General features: G+C 50.7%; 1 protein-coding gene across 1 annotated transcript in view; it reads right to left on the bottom strand.

Annotated features, from left to right (window-relative positions):
- CPT1A (carnitine palmitoyltransferase 1A) overlaps positions 1-714 on the bottom strand; it is an 85900-nt gene extending 85186 nt beyond the window's left edge. The window contains exon 1 of the mRNA XM_033207455.1: positions 580-714. The gene's annotated coding sequence lies outside the window, so the exon portion shown is untranslated. The remainder of the gene's footprint in view (positions 1-579) is intronic.
- Positions 715-15566: the final 14852 nt, after the last annotated feature.

Genomic DNA, 15566 nt, shown 5'->3' with positions numbered 1-15566 from the left:
TGATCTATTTACGCGGCCCCCAGGGGACAATTAAGCCCTCCTCCCCGCCCCCCACCCCACCATTGCAGGTATAAATAAAAGCTGCGTTGGCCGTCGATGTACCTCTTGGAGCTTCTGGTTCTCCTGTAGGATAGATCCCTGGAGGGGACGCAAGCAGGCACATGCAACATTTTGGTGCCACAGGCCAAGCTACCATGCCGAAAAGCTTACCAACTTCCACTGCCACCCGCGCGTGGAAGCGGGTCCCTGCCTCCGATTAGGGATTATTTTAATCTTTGCCAATCCTAAAAGGAGGGGTGGAGGAGGGAAGAACCTCTCATCTCTCCTTTTAACGTGCGTTTCTTTGAGGTTAGAAGTTGGGGGTTTGTCCCCCTGCTGGCTCTTGTCTGGACCACAAGTGAGCCCGGGCACTCGACCCCCGCAGATTTCACCGCCCCAAAAGGCAGGCGGGCTGGGCCAGGGCACACGTTCCCGACGCGCGGCTGCACCCCACGAGCCCTGGCGGCTCTTGCGCGTGGGGCTGTCCTTGCGCGTGGGCCTTCACGGTTTGCGCTACAAAAGCTGGACTGTCATTCTCACCTCAAATGCCCTTCCCTCCTTTCCCTGGAACCTCAGCCGCCGACAGGTCCCGCTCCAAGGTCACTTCCTCCCTTGCTCAGCGTCCCGGTGCGCGCCCAGCTGGGATTGGCCCCGCGCCCTGTCTGTTCCCAGGGCTCTTCGGCCTTGACAGTGCGCCCTTCCCTGCGCCCCGCCTCGGTGCCACCTGCAGGCCGGGCGGGGCAGGGACAGGGACCCGGTCTGTGGGGGCGTCGAGGCGCCACGCTCACCTGTGCCATGGAGGCCCTGCTCTCGGCGGCGGCAACGAGCCTGCGACTGCAGCGGCACTGGGGAGGCCTCATTCCCCTCCCGCCGACCACGCGGTAGCTGTCATCCCCCGGTCGGCGGCTCCCCCGGCTGCTGCGAAGCTGAGTCTATTAATAAAGAACCAGAGAACCAGGCCCCCCCGGGGAGCTCCAGGCCTAAGCCTCAGTTCCCTGGGGCCAAAAACATCTCCATGCCTGCCTCTGAAACTAGAATAATCTTTCTTTCTCAAGCCTTGTTTTTTTTTTTTTTTTTTTTTTTTTTTTACAAATTCTGCCTCAGTTTGAATACTGTAGCAGTTGCCTACCATAGCTACAAGAAAACTTTTCTTTTTAATGCAGGTAATGTTTTTATTTATCGCTAAGATTTCTCTTTTTACTCTAAAAAATACTTTTTTATGGAAAAATCCAAACTTTTTTGTTCATTCATTCATTCATTTTTGAAACAGGATCTTTCTCTGTTGCCCAGGCTGGAGGGCAGTAGCAAAATGACAGCTCACTGCAGTGTTGACATCCCAGACTCAAGCAATCCTCTCACCTCAGCTTCCTCAGTAGCTGGGACCACAGGCAAGTCCCGCCATGCCTGGCTAATATTTTGAAAAAATCCAAACCTTTGAAAAAAATTAACCAGAACAGTATAATAAAGGCCCGTACAACCAAAACTCAAGTTCAACAGTTATTGAGCTAGGGCCAAGGTATATGCTTGTGTTCTTGTGTTCCTACCCACTCTTGCCCAGTCCTACTGTTTATTTTAAAGCAAATTCATAAATTCTACCGTTATGTCCACAAATTCCTTTTTTTTCTTCTTCTTTTTGATTTGGAGTATTGCTCTGTCCCCCAAGCTGGAGTGCAGTGGCGCAATCTCACCTCACTGCAACCTCTGCCTTCAGGGCTCAAGCGATTCTCATACCTCAGCCTCCCAAGTAGCTGAGATTACAGACATGCATCACCATGCCCGGTAATTTTTGTATTTTTAGTAGAGACAGGGTTTCACCATGTTAACCAGGCTGGTCTCCAACTCCTGATCTCAGGTGATCCATCCGCCTCAGCCTCCCAAAGTGCTGGGATTACAGGTGTGAGCCGTTGTGTCCGGCCCTCAAATTCTTGAGTACAAACCTCTAAAAGATAAATATTCTTAACGAAAAAATATGACCATACTATCGTTGTCCCATCTAAAATAGATGAACAATTGTGACGGAAAACGGTAAACCCTGTTGCCTGCCAAGAGCACAGCTGAGTCCCCACTCGATCTCACCAGCCTCATTTCTTGTTGGCAACTCCCAGCAGATTCTGATCCAGAAGTATGTACGATTTTTTGGAACTCAGTTCTGGTTTCCTCATAGGAAACAGTGTTGAAATCTCCACGTGGTGTGCTTCCCTCTCCTCTCTGAAGCCTGTAGTCCCTCTGACCTTGAACCTTGGGCCCCTGTAGGTGTTGAGTAAATATGGTCAGTTCCACTTTGCTGAGCCTGCATCACCAGGGTTTCATGAGGACAGAACTGGGTGATGCAGACGAAAGCACCTGCACGCAGCAAGAGGATGTGCACGGAAAGGACTCAGAGCAACAAGTGCACTGTTTTCTTAACGGAACAGGCCTGCTCTGACGTGGGATCAGAACGCATTCTTTTGTTGTTGTTTGTTTGAGATGGAGTCTCTCTTCGTCACCCAGGCTGGAGTGCAGTGGTGTGATCTCGGCTCACCGCAACCTCTGCCTCCCGGGTTCAAGTGATTTTCCTGCCTCTGCCTCCCAAGTAGCTGGGATTACAGGCACGTGCCACCACAGCTAATTTTTGTACTTTTAGTAGAGACAGGGTTTCACCATGTTGGCCAGGCTGATCTCGAACTCCTGACCTCAAGTGATCTGCCCGCCTCAGCCTTTCTTTTTTTTTTTTTTTTTTTTTTGAGACGGAGTCTTGCTCTGCCACCCAGGCTGGAGTGCAGTGGCCGGATCTCAGCTCACTGCAAGCTCCGCCTCCCGGGTTTACGCCATTCTCCTGCCTCAGCCTCCCGAGTAGCTGGGACTACAGGCGCCCGCCACCTCGCCTGGCTAGTTTTTTGTATTTTTTAGTAGAGACGGGGTTTCACCGTGTTAGCCAGGATGGTCTCGATCTCCTGACCTCGTGATCCCCCCGTCTCGGCCTCCCAAAGTGCTGGGATTACAGGCTTGAGCCGCCGCGCCCGGCCCGCCTCAGCCTTTCAAAGTGGTGGGATTACAGACATGAGCCACCGCACCCGGCCCAGAACACGTTCTATCCAGCTGTTCCTAGCTGCTTTGCTGCCCATCTGTGCCTCAGTTTCCTCACTTAAAAGAGGACGGACTGGGTGCGGAGTCTCACGCCTGTAAACCTAGCACTTCGGGGCTGAGGCGGGTGGATCACCTGAGGTCAGGAGTTGGAGACCAGCCTGACCAACGTGGTGAAACCCCATCTCTACTAAAAATACAATAATTAGCTGGACGTGATGGCAGGCTCCTGTAATCCCAGCTACTCAGGAGGCTGAGGCAGGAGAATGGCTTGAACCTGGGAGGCAGAGGTTGCAGTGAGCCGAGATCGTGCTATTGCACTCCAGCCTGGGCAACAAGATTGAAACTCAGCCTAAAAACAAACAAACGAACAAATCAAAAAAAAAAAAAAAAAAAAAGAGGACCTTGACCCAGGGCACTAATGAGCAAGCTTTCACCACTCTCCCTCATCCCTTCAGATCCAGGACTCCGCTGTTTCTTCTGCACCTCTTAGTCCCCAGCCCCCTGGCTGGCCCATTGAGGCACAAGGAAGGTCGACAGGGGGTTGCCTTCCTGGGGAGGCAGCACAGTGAAGAAGCAAGAATGGAGATCAGGAGAGGGTACAGCAGGCCACGGGGCACAGAGCTGAGTCTGGCTGGCTGCATGGGTGCCTTACTGCCCATCTGGCCTCAGTTTCCTCACTTCAAAAAACGAGCATGGGGCCGGGCGCGGTGGCTCAAGCCTGTAATCCCAGCACTTTGGGAGGCCGAGACGGGCGGATCACGAGGTCAGGAGATCGAGACCATCCTGGCTAATATGGTGAAACCCCGTCTCTACTAAAAAATATAAAAAACTAGCCGGGCGACGAGGCGGGCGCCTGTAGTCCCAGCTACTCGGGAGGCTGAGACAGGAGAATGGCGTAAACCCGGGAGGCGGAGCTTGCAGTGAGCTGAGATCCGGCCACTGCACTCCAGCCTGGGCGGCAGAGCAAGACTCCGTCTCAAAAAAAAAAAAAAAAAACGAGGATGGGCCAGGCGTGGTAGCTCACACCTGTAATCCTAGCACTTTGAGAGGCTGAGGCAGGTGGATCTCTTGAGGTCAGGAGTTTGAGACCAGCCTGGCAACAAGGTGAAATCCCATCTGTATTAAAAATACAAAAAAAAAAAAAAAAAACTCGCCAGGCATAGTGGTTGGCACCTGTAATCCCAGCTACTTGGGAGGGTGAGGCGGGAGAGTCACTTGAACCCAAAAGGCAGAGGTTGCAGTGAGCTGAGATTGTGCCACTGCACTCCAGCCTGGGCAACAGAGTGAGACTCCGTCTCAAAAAAAAAAAAGAGAGAGGACATTGATCCTGGGCACTAATAAGCAACCTTTTTACCACTCTTTTCTTTCTAATCTTATTCTGATTAGTTCATTTATTTGGAGAAGCAGTCATATTCTGGTGTTGGGAGCGTGAACTCCAGATCCACTCAGCCTGGGTTCAAATCCTGTCTCTGCCACTTACTAGCCGAGTGATCTTAAACCTCCCTGCACCTCAGTTTCCTCATCTGTAACATGGGAAAGAAACGGAAGCTGCCTTGGAGAGTTGTAATGAAGATGAGTAACTGACAGGAGTGCTGAGAGCGTTCCCTGGTACAGAGCAGGTGCCACGTAAAGCTTTAGCTGGGATTATTATTCCCCCCACCCCATCATGAGTCCATGTTTTCAAAACTGTTGCCCTCCCAGATCAGAGAATGTTGGAAAAAAAGGAAAAAATATCTAAATGAATAAATAAAAACTGTTGCTTATAAACAGTACATTTAATGGGGGAATAACAAATTTTCTGGTGCATACGGCAGAAATCTGCAAAACTGCTAGCTGGAGACTACAACCAGCATAAAATTCATTCATTCCTTTAAAAGATACTTGTCAATAAGCACAGTGGCTGCCAAAACACCGTGTACTGCCAGCCAAGAACCAAAAAGCTGGGCATTGTAATCTATACAGGTTAATTTCAGATAGATGAGGGGCCTCTTTAAGGCCGTTTGAAATGGTCAGAATAGTTCAAGGGTCACTATTACTCCCTCCTCAGTTTCTCCAGTCATCTCTGAGGCCCCCATCTACCCAGCCTACTTAGAGAGTATGTGTTCAGGCCAGGACCTGAGCTTCTTCATGGGATCAGAGCAGCATGCTGGGTCCAGAGCAGGCAATGCCTTAATGGATGCTATTGAAGTTGGTGTCTCGACTTGCCCATCACCAGAGCCAGGGCAATCTTGCTCCTGACTGCTATGCCGGCAGCCCCGATACTGGGACTTCACGCACAGGCAGGAGGTGACCCTCCTGTAGCTCATTTTAGCAGACACCTGAGTTTTTAAATGAGAGCACTGGCAAAAGGTCTTCTGTGTTAATGACATAAATCCTCCCCTTTGGAGGTAGAGGTAGAAGGAGAACGAGAAAGGTAGGTAATAACTTGAGTCTTTATAGTTTTTAAATTAGGAAGGGCTGGGCGCAGTGGCTCATGCCTGTAATCCCAGCACTTTGGCAGGCTAAGGTGGGTGGATCATCTGAGTTCAGGAGTTCGAGACTAGCATGGCCAACATGGTGAAAACTCCGTCTCTACTAAAAATACAAAAATGAGCCAGGCATAGTGTCACACGTCCATAGTCCCAGCTACTTGGGAGGCTGAGGCAGGAGAATCGCTTGAACCTGGGAGGCGGAGGTTGCAGTGAGCTGAGATTGCGCCACTGCACTCCAGCCTGGACAACAAGAACAAAATTCCGTCTCAAAAAAAAAAAATTTGGAACGAGGAGTCACTGACCCTTGGAAAACCCGATGATGCCTACAAATTCTATCCTTGAAAACACACACATGCACACACATGTGCACACACGCACACACGTGCACATGCACACACACACACGCACACACACGCACACACGAACACACACACAGGCACACACATAGTAAATCATTCCAGTCATGGCCCTTCGAAGGCCCATCTATAGCCTTCTGCGTCACACAGGTTAAGAAAAAATATTCCAAACTTGGAAATAAGGCAAAAGCATGTCTGAATGTGATTTCAGTGTCACGCTGGATCATTGCCTAACTGTCCCATTCAAGGATTCGCTCATTTTCTAGGGAACGGTATCTTGGACAAGGCCCCAGAGTCTGTGAAGTTACATGTGAGCTGGTAGATTTTTGTCCAATAGAAATTCAAAGGATTTCCAGTTGATAGAAACAAGAATTCCCCAAGGTTATGATTTTATTGCCCTGTAGGACATTAACCAGTTTTGTAGCAATCTTATGGCATTTTTCTTTTCTTTCCTTTTTATTTTTATTTTTGAGTTGGAATTTCACTCTGTCACCTAGGCTGGAGTGCAGTCGTGTGATCTTGGCTCACTGCAACCTCCACCTCCCGGGTTCAAGCAATTCTCCTGTCTCAGCCTCCTGAGTAGTTGGGACTACCGGTGCCCACCACCACGCCCGGCTAATTTTTTGTAATTTTTAGTAGAGACGGGGTTTCACCGTGTTAGCCAGGATGGTCTTAATCTCCTGACCTCGTGATCCGCCTGCCTCAGCCTCCAACAGTGCTGGGATTACAGGCGTGAGCCACTACACCTGGCCAATGGACTTTCTTATACTTATTTAACAGTTTAGCACACATCTTTATGAGACAAATATAAGAAACCGTGTTTACTCATTTCTGTTTGCAGCATCATTTCACAAAGACCCTGATTCTGACTTGCAGCTCTCCAGAAGGACGCTTTGAAGACAAAACAGGACAGAGCCCATGGCCCCCATGCCTCTTGCCTGAGTTACTATATTTCTTAAATGATAAGCGACCCTAATCCTTGCCTTTTTCTGCACATAAGATAATGTCAGCTGGGTGAGGTGGCTCACACCTGTAATCCCAGCAGTTTGGGAGGCCGAGGCGAGCCGATCACCTGAGGTCGGGAGTTGGAGACCAGCCTGGCCAACATGGAGAAACCCTGTTTCTACTAAAAATACAAAATTAGCTGAGCATGGTGGCACATGCCTGTAATCCCAGCTACTCAGGAGGCTGAGGCAGGAGAATGACTTCATCCCGGGAGGCAGAGGTTGCAGTGAGTCGAGATCACACCATTGCACTCCAAGCCTGGGCAACAAGAGCGAAACTCCATCTCAAAAAATAAATAAATAAAAGTAAGTAACATCTAACGAGGTTAGGGATTATGCCTCTGTAATCTATAACCAAATATAGCCAAACCCAGCTTCTGACGTGATTCTGTTTCAATGTAACTTCTGAGAAAGTTTGATGTGATTTTGCACAGGCGGAACCTCCACCACAGGTATATAAGCTGTGACCTGAAACACCGTGGCGGGGCAATATGATGAAACTGCTCCTGGGATGTAGGCTTCGGTCAATAGTCCTCAGCAAGATCTCCGAAGAAACTAACTTTAAAGCTTCAAAAGCTTGATTTTTTTTTCTTTAGTTGACATCTTTCAAATGACATATGAAGAGGTTGCCATAATCCTTTTAGCACTTAGGTCCTAGAAAGATTTTTTGTTTGTTTGTTTTTTGAGACGGGTCTCCCTTTGTCACCCAGGCTGGAGTGCAGTGGTGCAGTGATACAATCTCAGTTCCCTGCAGCCTCGACTTGCTGGGCTCAAGCGACGCTCCTGCCTCAGCCTCCCCAGTAGCTGGGACTACAGGCAAATGCCACGCCTGGCTAATTTTTGTATTTTTAGTAGAGACAGGATTTCACCGTGTTGCCCAGGCTGGAGGTACTGGAAAGAGGAAACATCTGAATCTGGCCCTGGTCTTACACATACTCATTCATTTGATCATGCATTCATTCATTCTGCAAATATGTATTGAGCCCCTATACTTATGCCAGCACTATTCTAGACACTGGGACTCTCGGGGAGTGAACAGAGCATTTTAACCAAGCCACATCCTCAGAAGCCCAAATTCTAGTGAGAGAGGCGGTCAAGAAACAGACTCATGTGGAAAGGGCAAAGGAGGCTGGGTGCAGTGGCTCACACCTGTAATCCCAGCATTTTGGGAGGCAGAGGTGGGCAGACCACGAGGTCAGGAGTTCGAGACCAGCCTGGTCAACATTGCGAAACCCCCGTCTCTACCAAAAATACAAAAATTAGCCAGCTATGATGGCAAGCACCTGTAATCCCAACTACTCAGGAGCCTGAAGCAGGAGAATCGCTTGAACCTGGGAGGCGGAGATTGCAGTGAGCTGAGATCGTGCCATTGCACTCCAGCAAGACTCTGTCTCAAAAAAAAAAAAAAAAAAAAGGCAAAGGAGAAAAACAAACCAGGGATTGGGGCAGAGTGTGGCTCTGGCATGGGGTGGGTGGGGACTAGCTTACAGATTCCATAGACCATAAGCCCCTAGGGCTGGAAACCCTGGAAACCAGAACTGGATATATAACTTGGGTTTCAGAAATGTTAGCTGAATGACTGAGTGATGGTTGGGATGGACGGGTGGAGGCCTGGGGCTCTGCAGGCTTAGCTGCCTGGTGCCCCTCCATCTTGCCCTTCCCTTCCAGGCCTTCACCCCATTTCCATGTCTCCCACAGGAACCTGTACACTGTCCCCATGCGTGACCTTCTTCACGGTCATCTTCTGTGCCCCAGTGTCTTTGATGCAATCTGTGGCCTCCAGGCAGAACAGGCTTCAAAATTTGTCAAGCAAAGTGAAAGGAAGGTTGAGTCCTTTGATCAAAAACTATGAAGAATTTCAAGCTGAGGTGGGAAGATCGCTTGAAACCAGGAGTTTGAGACCAGCCTGGGCAACAAAGCCAGACCTTGTCTCTACCAAAAAAAAAAAAAAAAATTACCTGGTGGTGTGCCTGTAGTCCCAGCTACTTGAGAGGCTGAGGTAAGAGGATGGCTTGAGCTTGAGCCCAGGAGTTCGAGGCTGCAGTGAGCTATGATCACACCACTGCACTCCAGCCTGGGTTACAGAGCTCTTGAGACCCTGTCTGCAAAATAAATAAACAAATAAATACACAAAATTTAAAATTTTTTTTTAAAAAAGAAAGGAATTTCAAGCCAGTGACTGCAGAGCATGAAACTAACCACGAAGCCCTGTTAAGTTCTCCCCCTGTGTGACTGTGCGAGTTGCATTTCTCAGAAGCTGGCCCTTCCTCTAGGGCAGGCTGGAAAGACCTTCTAGAGATCTGCACCCAAACACCCTTTCCACCCTGGGCTCACAAACTTCACTGGACTCTGTGCTCCCTCCACTCAAGACCTCACCTCACTTCCTGCCTCTGAGCATCTGTTCTCGCTGTTCCCTCTGCCCAGCGTGCCTTTCCACTCACCTCTTCTTGTCTTTGTGCATGGCCATGGATCAGGTGCCGGGAGAGGAGATGGAGGCAAAGCAGGCCCAGTCAGCTCTCCAGAGAAGACACTCTCAGAGGGTGGCAGAGTGCTGGCCCGGCTGCAGCCTTGCCCCACCGCAAGGCCTAAGCAGAAACTTCCTCTGCTGCAAAATGGGGCAGCCATAAGAACCACGGTGCAGGACCTGAGGTGCAACTCTGCTAAGCTCTCTCTCTCTCTCTCTCTCTTTTTTTTTTCAGATGAAATCTTGATCTCTTGCTTTGTCACTCAGGCTGGAGTGCAGTGGCAAAATCTCGGCTCACTGCAACTCTGCCTCTTGCATTCAAGCGATTTTCCTGCCTCAGCCTCCCACATAGCTGGATTACAGGTGGGCACCACCACGTCTGGCTAACTTTTGTTGTTGTTGTTTGGTTTTGTTTTTTGAGACGGTGGTTTTGCTTTTGTTGCCCAGGCTGCTCACTGCCACCTCTGCCTCCTGGGTTCAAGCGATTCTTCTGCCTCAGCCTCCCGAGTAACTGGGATAACAGGTATGCATCACCACGCCCAGCTAATTTTGTATTTTTAGTAGAGACAGGGTTTCTCCATGTTGGTCAGTCTAGTCTCGAACTCCTGACCTCAGGTGATCCACCTGCCTCGGCCTCCCAAAGTGCTGGGATTATAGGCGTGAGCCACCATGTCCGGTCATTTTTGTATTTTTACTGGAGATGGGGTTTTGCCATTTTAGCTAAGCTGGTCTCGAACTCCTGACCTCAGGTGATCCGCCCGCCTCGGCCTCCCAAAGTGCTGGGATTGCAGATGTGAGCCACTGCGCCTGGCCCTGCTAAGCTCTCATTTTTAAAAAAATCTACTGAGATTTGACTCATACCATAAAGTTTACTGTTTTCAAGTGTACAATTCAATCGATTTTGGTATATATACAGGGTTGTGCAACCACCACCACAATCTAATTTCCTAAACATTCTCCCCTAAACAAAACACTCAACCCATTAGCAGCCATTCTCCCTATGCTCCCCGCCCCGGGGCGGCCACCAGTCCACTTTCTGCCAAATTCACATATGGATTTGCCTATTTTGCACATTTCATAGGAATGGGATCCTACAATATGTGGTCCTTGGTGACTGCCTTTTTTCAGAGTATCATGTCTTCAGGGTTCACCGACGTTGTAGCCGGGGTCGGTGCCTCACCCCTTTGCACAGCTGAATAGTACTCTGACCGGATAGACCACGTTGGATGCGTCCATTCACGATATGACAGATGGGCACAGCACTTTCTGTCTGTCTGGGAACCAGCTCCCAGTCTGCCTGTTGGGGGTGGGTGTGGGTGCCCGCACCTCCCATGCTGACCTTGACCTGAGATAGAACCCAATGGCTGTCTCCTTTCCCTTCTGGAAAATTCCCACTCAGCCTTCAAGGTCCACTCGGAGGTCACTTGCATCCGCGCGTTACCCCAAATGGACTGATAATCCCTTCCTCCGTTGTGCTCCCAGTGAGGTTTCTTCCTTGTTTAAGACCCACCCGCCTCTTCCTCCTCGCCGCTCCAGGCTGAAACTGCGGTTGTCCTGTTTCTGGGGTCCTGAGTGTCTCCAAACCCCCAAAACGTTTGTGCACTGGAAAAATGGGGAATTGGCTGCACGATAATTGGCTGCCAGAGAAGCTAATTGTGTCCTTGAAGTCACAGATTTCAGACGGAGGAAAGAAGAGCTGGGGTATTTTGGAGGTAGGGGCCGGTGGGTAGGAGGAAGTGACCCTCCTGTAAGGCCCGGGGTAGGGGGAGGTGGGCCGGTAGCGGCGGACCGGCAGTGAGAAACGCCGAATGGCCCTGCTCTCTTTGTTTTTCATGCAACATAATTCAACGGCCAGTCCAGGCGCTGCAGCTCCCTTCCCTGCCGGCCCGGGCGCCCACGCAGGACCGCGGAGGGGCTGGGGGTCCAGGGCGCAGTCCAGGTCCTGGGCGCCCGCGCAGCCGCGGGTCCTTCCCTCTGGGAAGGAGCCGGTGGAGGCTGGGGAGGGAGCGTGCGCGTGTCCCCCAGGTTCCTCAGCTCCTCTCAGCTCCCATGGAGAGCCCCAGTTCCGTCCCAGGCTCTCCCTCGGCTCCTCTTTTATTTATTTATTTATTATTTTTTTAAGATGGAGTCTCGCTCTGTCGCCCAGACTGGAGTGCAACGGCAAGATCTCGGCTCACTGCAACCTCCGCCTCCCCGGGTTCAAGCGAAACCGGTCAACATTGCGAAACCCCTGTCTCTACCAAAAATACAAAAATTAGCCAGATATGATGGCAGGCACCTGTAATCCGAACTACTCAGGAGGCTGAAGCAGGAGAATTGCTTGAACCTGGGAGGCGGAGGTTGCAGGCGGAGCTGCCTCAGCCTCCTGAGTAGCTGGGATTACAGGCGCGCGCCACCACACCCGGCTAATTTTCGTATTTTTAGTAGAGACGGGGTTTCACCATGTTGTCCCAGCTGGTCTCGAACTCCTGACCTCATGAGTCGCCCGCCTCGGCCTCCCAAAGTGCTGGCATCCTCGGCTCCTCTTTTGCAGACGAGGAGGTGCAGGGGCGAGTCGGGAGGGCGTCCTTGGTGAGCGCGCGAATCCCCTCCAGAGTCAGCTGGGTCGGAGGGGCTGGCAGGAGAGGTTCCCCCCGGGGCGATGGCTGAAGGTGGAGGTTGGCCCAGGCTGCGCCCGGAGGGAAGAAGTTAGACCGCAGGAGGGACCGGCGGGCAGAGGCGTGAACCCCTCAGTCGCCCCTCCGGAGTGTGAAATCACCCCTTTGCCCGACCCTGGGCTGGGACTGAGGGTGGGAAGAGACGGAGCGCGGTTGGCCGCCCGCTGCCCAGTGCCCTTCCCGGAGCTGGCGCAGAGCCCCGAGACCCGGAGGGAGGACCGAGCGCGCTGCGCGAGCACCCCCTGGTCGCCTGCGTGCGCTCATCACCGAGCACCGCTTCCTGCTCCGGTATCCTCGGTCCACGCTGCAGCCCAGCCCCCCGCCGGGCCCAGCGCCCCCAGGGGCTCCCGGCCCGCCCTGTCCGGGCTGGAGCGAGAGTTCCCTCCCCGGGCTGACTGCTCCGAGCCCCCGTTATTAGAAGCATTCATTGTGGAAAAACAGGAAACACTGACCTGTAAAACAAAACGCTTATTAAAATCGCCTGAGATCTTGTTACCTGATCAGCATACTGCTCTGCTTCCTGTTTTTGGTCTGTGCTAATTTCCATATAGTTTTTTCAACTCTTTTTGTGCGCGCTAACAAAATGCAAGTCATTTGGTATATAAGCGTTTCTGCTCGTTATTAACGTTTATATTTATAAATGTTGTTTTCCTCGAGTAATAAATGCAATCTCTTGGGAAGACACCGAAACTGAACAGCGAAGGCCCCGGCCCCTCTCCCTCCCTACACCCTTCCACTCCCGCTCTGGAAGTAAGCGTGGTTGTGAGTCAGCTGTGTATTCTCCCAGTCTTTTTCGCATTTTATGTACCGTATATATATATATATCTAGAAATACATAGTTTTATTTAGGGGTCGCTTTAACGTAAAACAGATGGGGTTGTAGTTACAGTTCTAGAAAGGGCTTTCCCCCTACTTAACAGTGAGTTCGGAAATTGCTTGGCCTAGACCTGCTTTCCCCCACCTTTTTTTTTTTTTTTGAGATGGAGTCTCTCTCTTGTTGCCCAGGCTGGAGTGCAGTGGCGCCATCTCAGCTCACTGCAACCTCCACCTCCCAGGTTCAAGCGATTCTCCTGCCTCAGCCTCTCAAGTAGCTGGAATTACAGGCATGCGCCACCACACCCGGCTAATTTTGTATTTTTAGTAGAGTTGGGGGTTTCACCATGTTGGTCAGGCTAGTCTTGAACTCCCGACTTCGGGTGATCCGCCCACCTTGGCCTCCCAAAGTGTTGGGATTACAGGTGAAAGCCACCACGCCCCTGGAATGGACCTGCTTCCTTCTTGACTGGGTAAGAGATATGCCACTCACAATTGGAACTCACCTTCGTTTATTTCAAGGATTCTCTGTTGTTTTTAGTTTGTTTCCAGCTTTTCTCTATCCAACCCTACAGCCCCTGTGTGCACCTACTAAGCTCCGGGCCTCTTCTAGGTGCAGGGAGTGCATGCAGAGAGGAACAAACAGACACATTGCACCATCACGGGGCTTGGGCCTGCAAGGGCAATGAACCAGTACACTGGAGGTGAGTGAGGAGGGGATATTTTATTTTCTGAGAAGAGGATATATTTGGATCATTACTATGGTTCAAATATCAGATCAAAATTAAAAAGTATCTAGAGGCCACGTGCGGTGGCTCACGCCTGTAATCCCAGCACTTTGGGATGCCGAGGTGGGCAGATCGCTTGAGCCCAGGAGTTCACCACCAGCCTGGGCAACATGGCAAAACCCCATCTCTACAAAAAAATACAAAAATTAGCTGGGCATGGTGGCTCTCGCCTGTAGTTCTGTCGTCCTGTAGTTCCAACTACTCAGGAAGATGAGGTGGGAGGATAGCTCGAACTCAGGCAGCAGAGGTTGCAGTAAGGCAAGGTGGCACTATTGTACTCCAGCCTGGGTGACAGAGCAAGGCTGTCTGAAAAAGAAAAAAAATATATAGTATCTAGAGAAAAGTCTTACTACCATCCGTGGCTTATCTGACACATGGTCTCTCGTGTATCCGTCAGAATTTACTCATGAAAATATAAGCAAAAACGAGTACCTGTATGTGTTTGCTTCCTTTCTCATGGTGAAGGGAGCACGCTGTCACCCGTGCTCTGTGCTTGCATTTTAGAATCTACTTCTGCGTCTTGGTGTTCATTTCCATTAAGTAAATAGAGAGCTTCCGGGTTCGTTAACTTTATTTATATATGTTACCTAAAGGGACACAGTGCTCCATCATACAGATTTATTTTACCACAATGATTTATTCCCTGTGACACAAGAGTCTTCCCAGTCTTTTGCTCCTATAAACATTGTTGCAATGAATAACTCTGTACAAAGGTCAGGTTTTCACCTGTAGGCTCATCCCCTGGGTGGATTCCCAGAATTGTGATTGCTGAGTCAAAGCCATGTGTGCAGACAGTGTTGACGTCTTTCACCGAGTTGCCCTCTGTATTAGCGAAGACCTCCAGAGAAACAGATCCAGTAGGATATATGTGTACATACGCACGCACACAAACACATACACAGAGAGAGAGAGAGATGGGAGGGTGGGGAGAGAGAGACAGATTTATGGTAAGGAATTGAGAAATGACTCCCCAAACTATGCAGGCTGACAGTCCCAAGATCCGCAGTGGGCTGCTGGAAACCCAGGAGAGCAGATACAGGAAAAAAGCGATGTCCACCTTCCAGAGCAGTCAGGCAGCAGGAATTCCCTCTTGCTTGGGGGAAGGTCAGCCTTTGTGTTCCATTTAGACCCTCAACTGACTAGACGGAGCCCATCCGAGGTAGCAGGGTCCTCTGCTCTCCTCAGTCTGTGGATTTCAATGTTCATCTCATCCAGAAACAGCCTCACAGGCACACCTAGGATCATGTTTGACCAAATATCCCGGCATCCTGTCGCCCCATCAGGCCGACACATCAGAGTAACCATCACGTCTCCCCGTGGGGATTGTCCTGTTCCATGGTCCCCTTGCCCGGGTGTGAGGGTTTGCACAGGCCTCACCAAAGTGCCTGCCAAAATGTGGACATTCCTGTGTCTGAGAAGTGAAAAATGCTGTCTTGGGGGCAGTTTGCATGTGCATTGTTTTCATTGTAAGTAAACCTGAGGCTGGGCGTGGTGGCTCTTGCCTGTAACCCCAGCACTTTGGGTGGGTGAGGCGGGAGGTCCTCTTGAGCCCAGGAGTTTGAGACCAGCCTGGGCAACATAGCAAGACCCCATCTCTACAAAAATTAGCTGGGTGTGGTGGTGTGCACTTGTAGTCTCAGCTACCTGGGAGGCTGAGGTAGGAGAATCAACTGAACCCTGGAGGTGGAGGCTGTAGTGAGCCATGACTGTGCCACTACACTCCAGCCTGGGCAACATAGCAAGACTCCATCTCTAAAAAAATTAGGTGGGTGTGGTGGTGTGCTCTTATAGTCTCAGCTACCTGGGAGGCTGAGGTAGGAGAATCACCTGAGCCCTGGAGGTTGAGGCTGCAGTGAGCCATGATCGTACCACTACACTCCAGCCTGAGCAACAGAGCAAGACCTTGTC

The sequence above is a fragment of the Trachypithecus francoisi genome, unplaced genomic scaffold (assembly GCF_009764315.1).
Source record: "Trachypithecus francoisi isolate TF-2019V2 unplaced genomic scaffold, Tfra_2.0 Lachesis_group8, whole genome shotgun sequence".
Taxonomy (NCBI): Eukaryota; Metazoa; Chordata; class Mammalia; order Primates; family Cercopithecidae; genus Trachypithecus; species Trachypithecus francoisi.
This window is presented reverse-complemented; position numbering and strand designations above follow the sequence as displayed.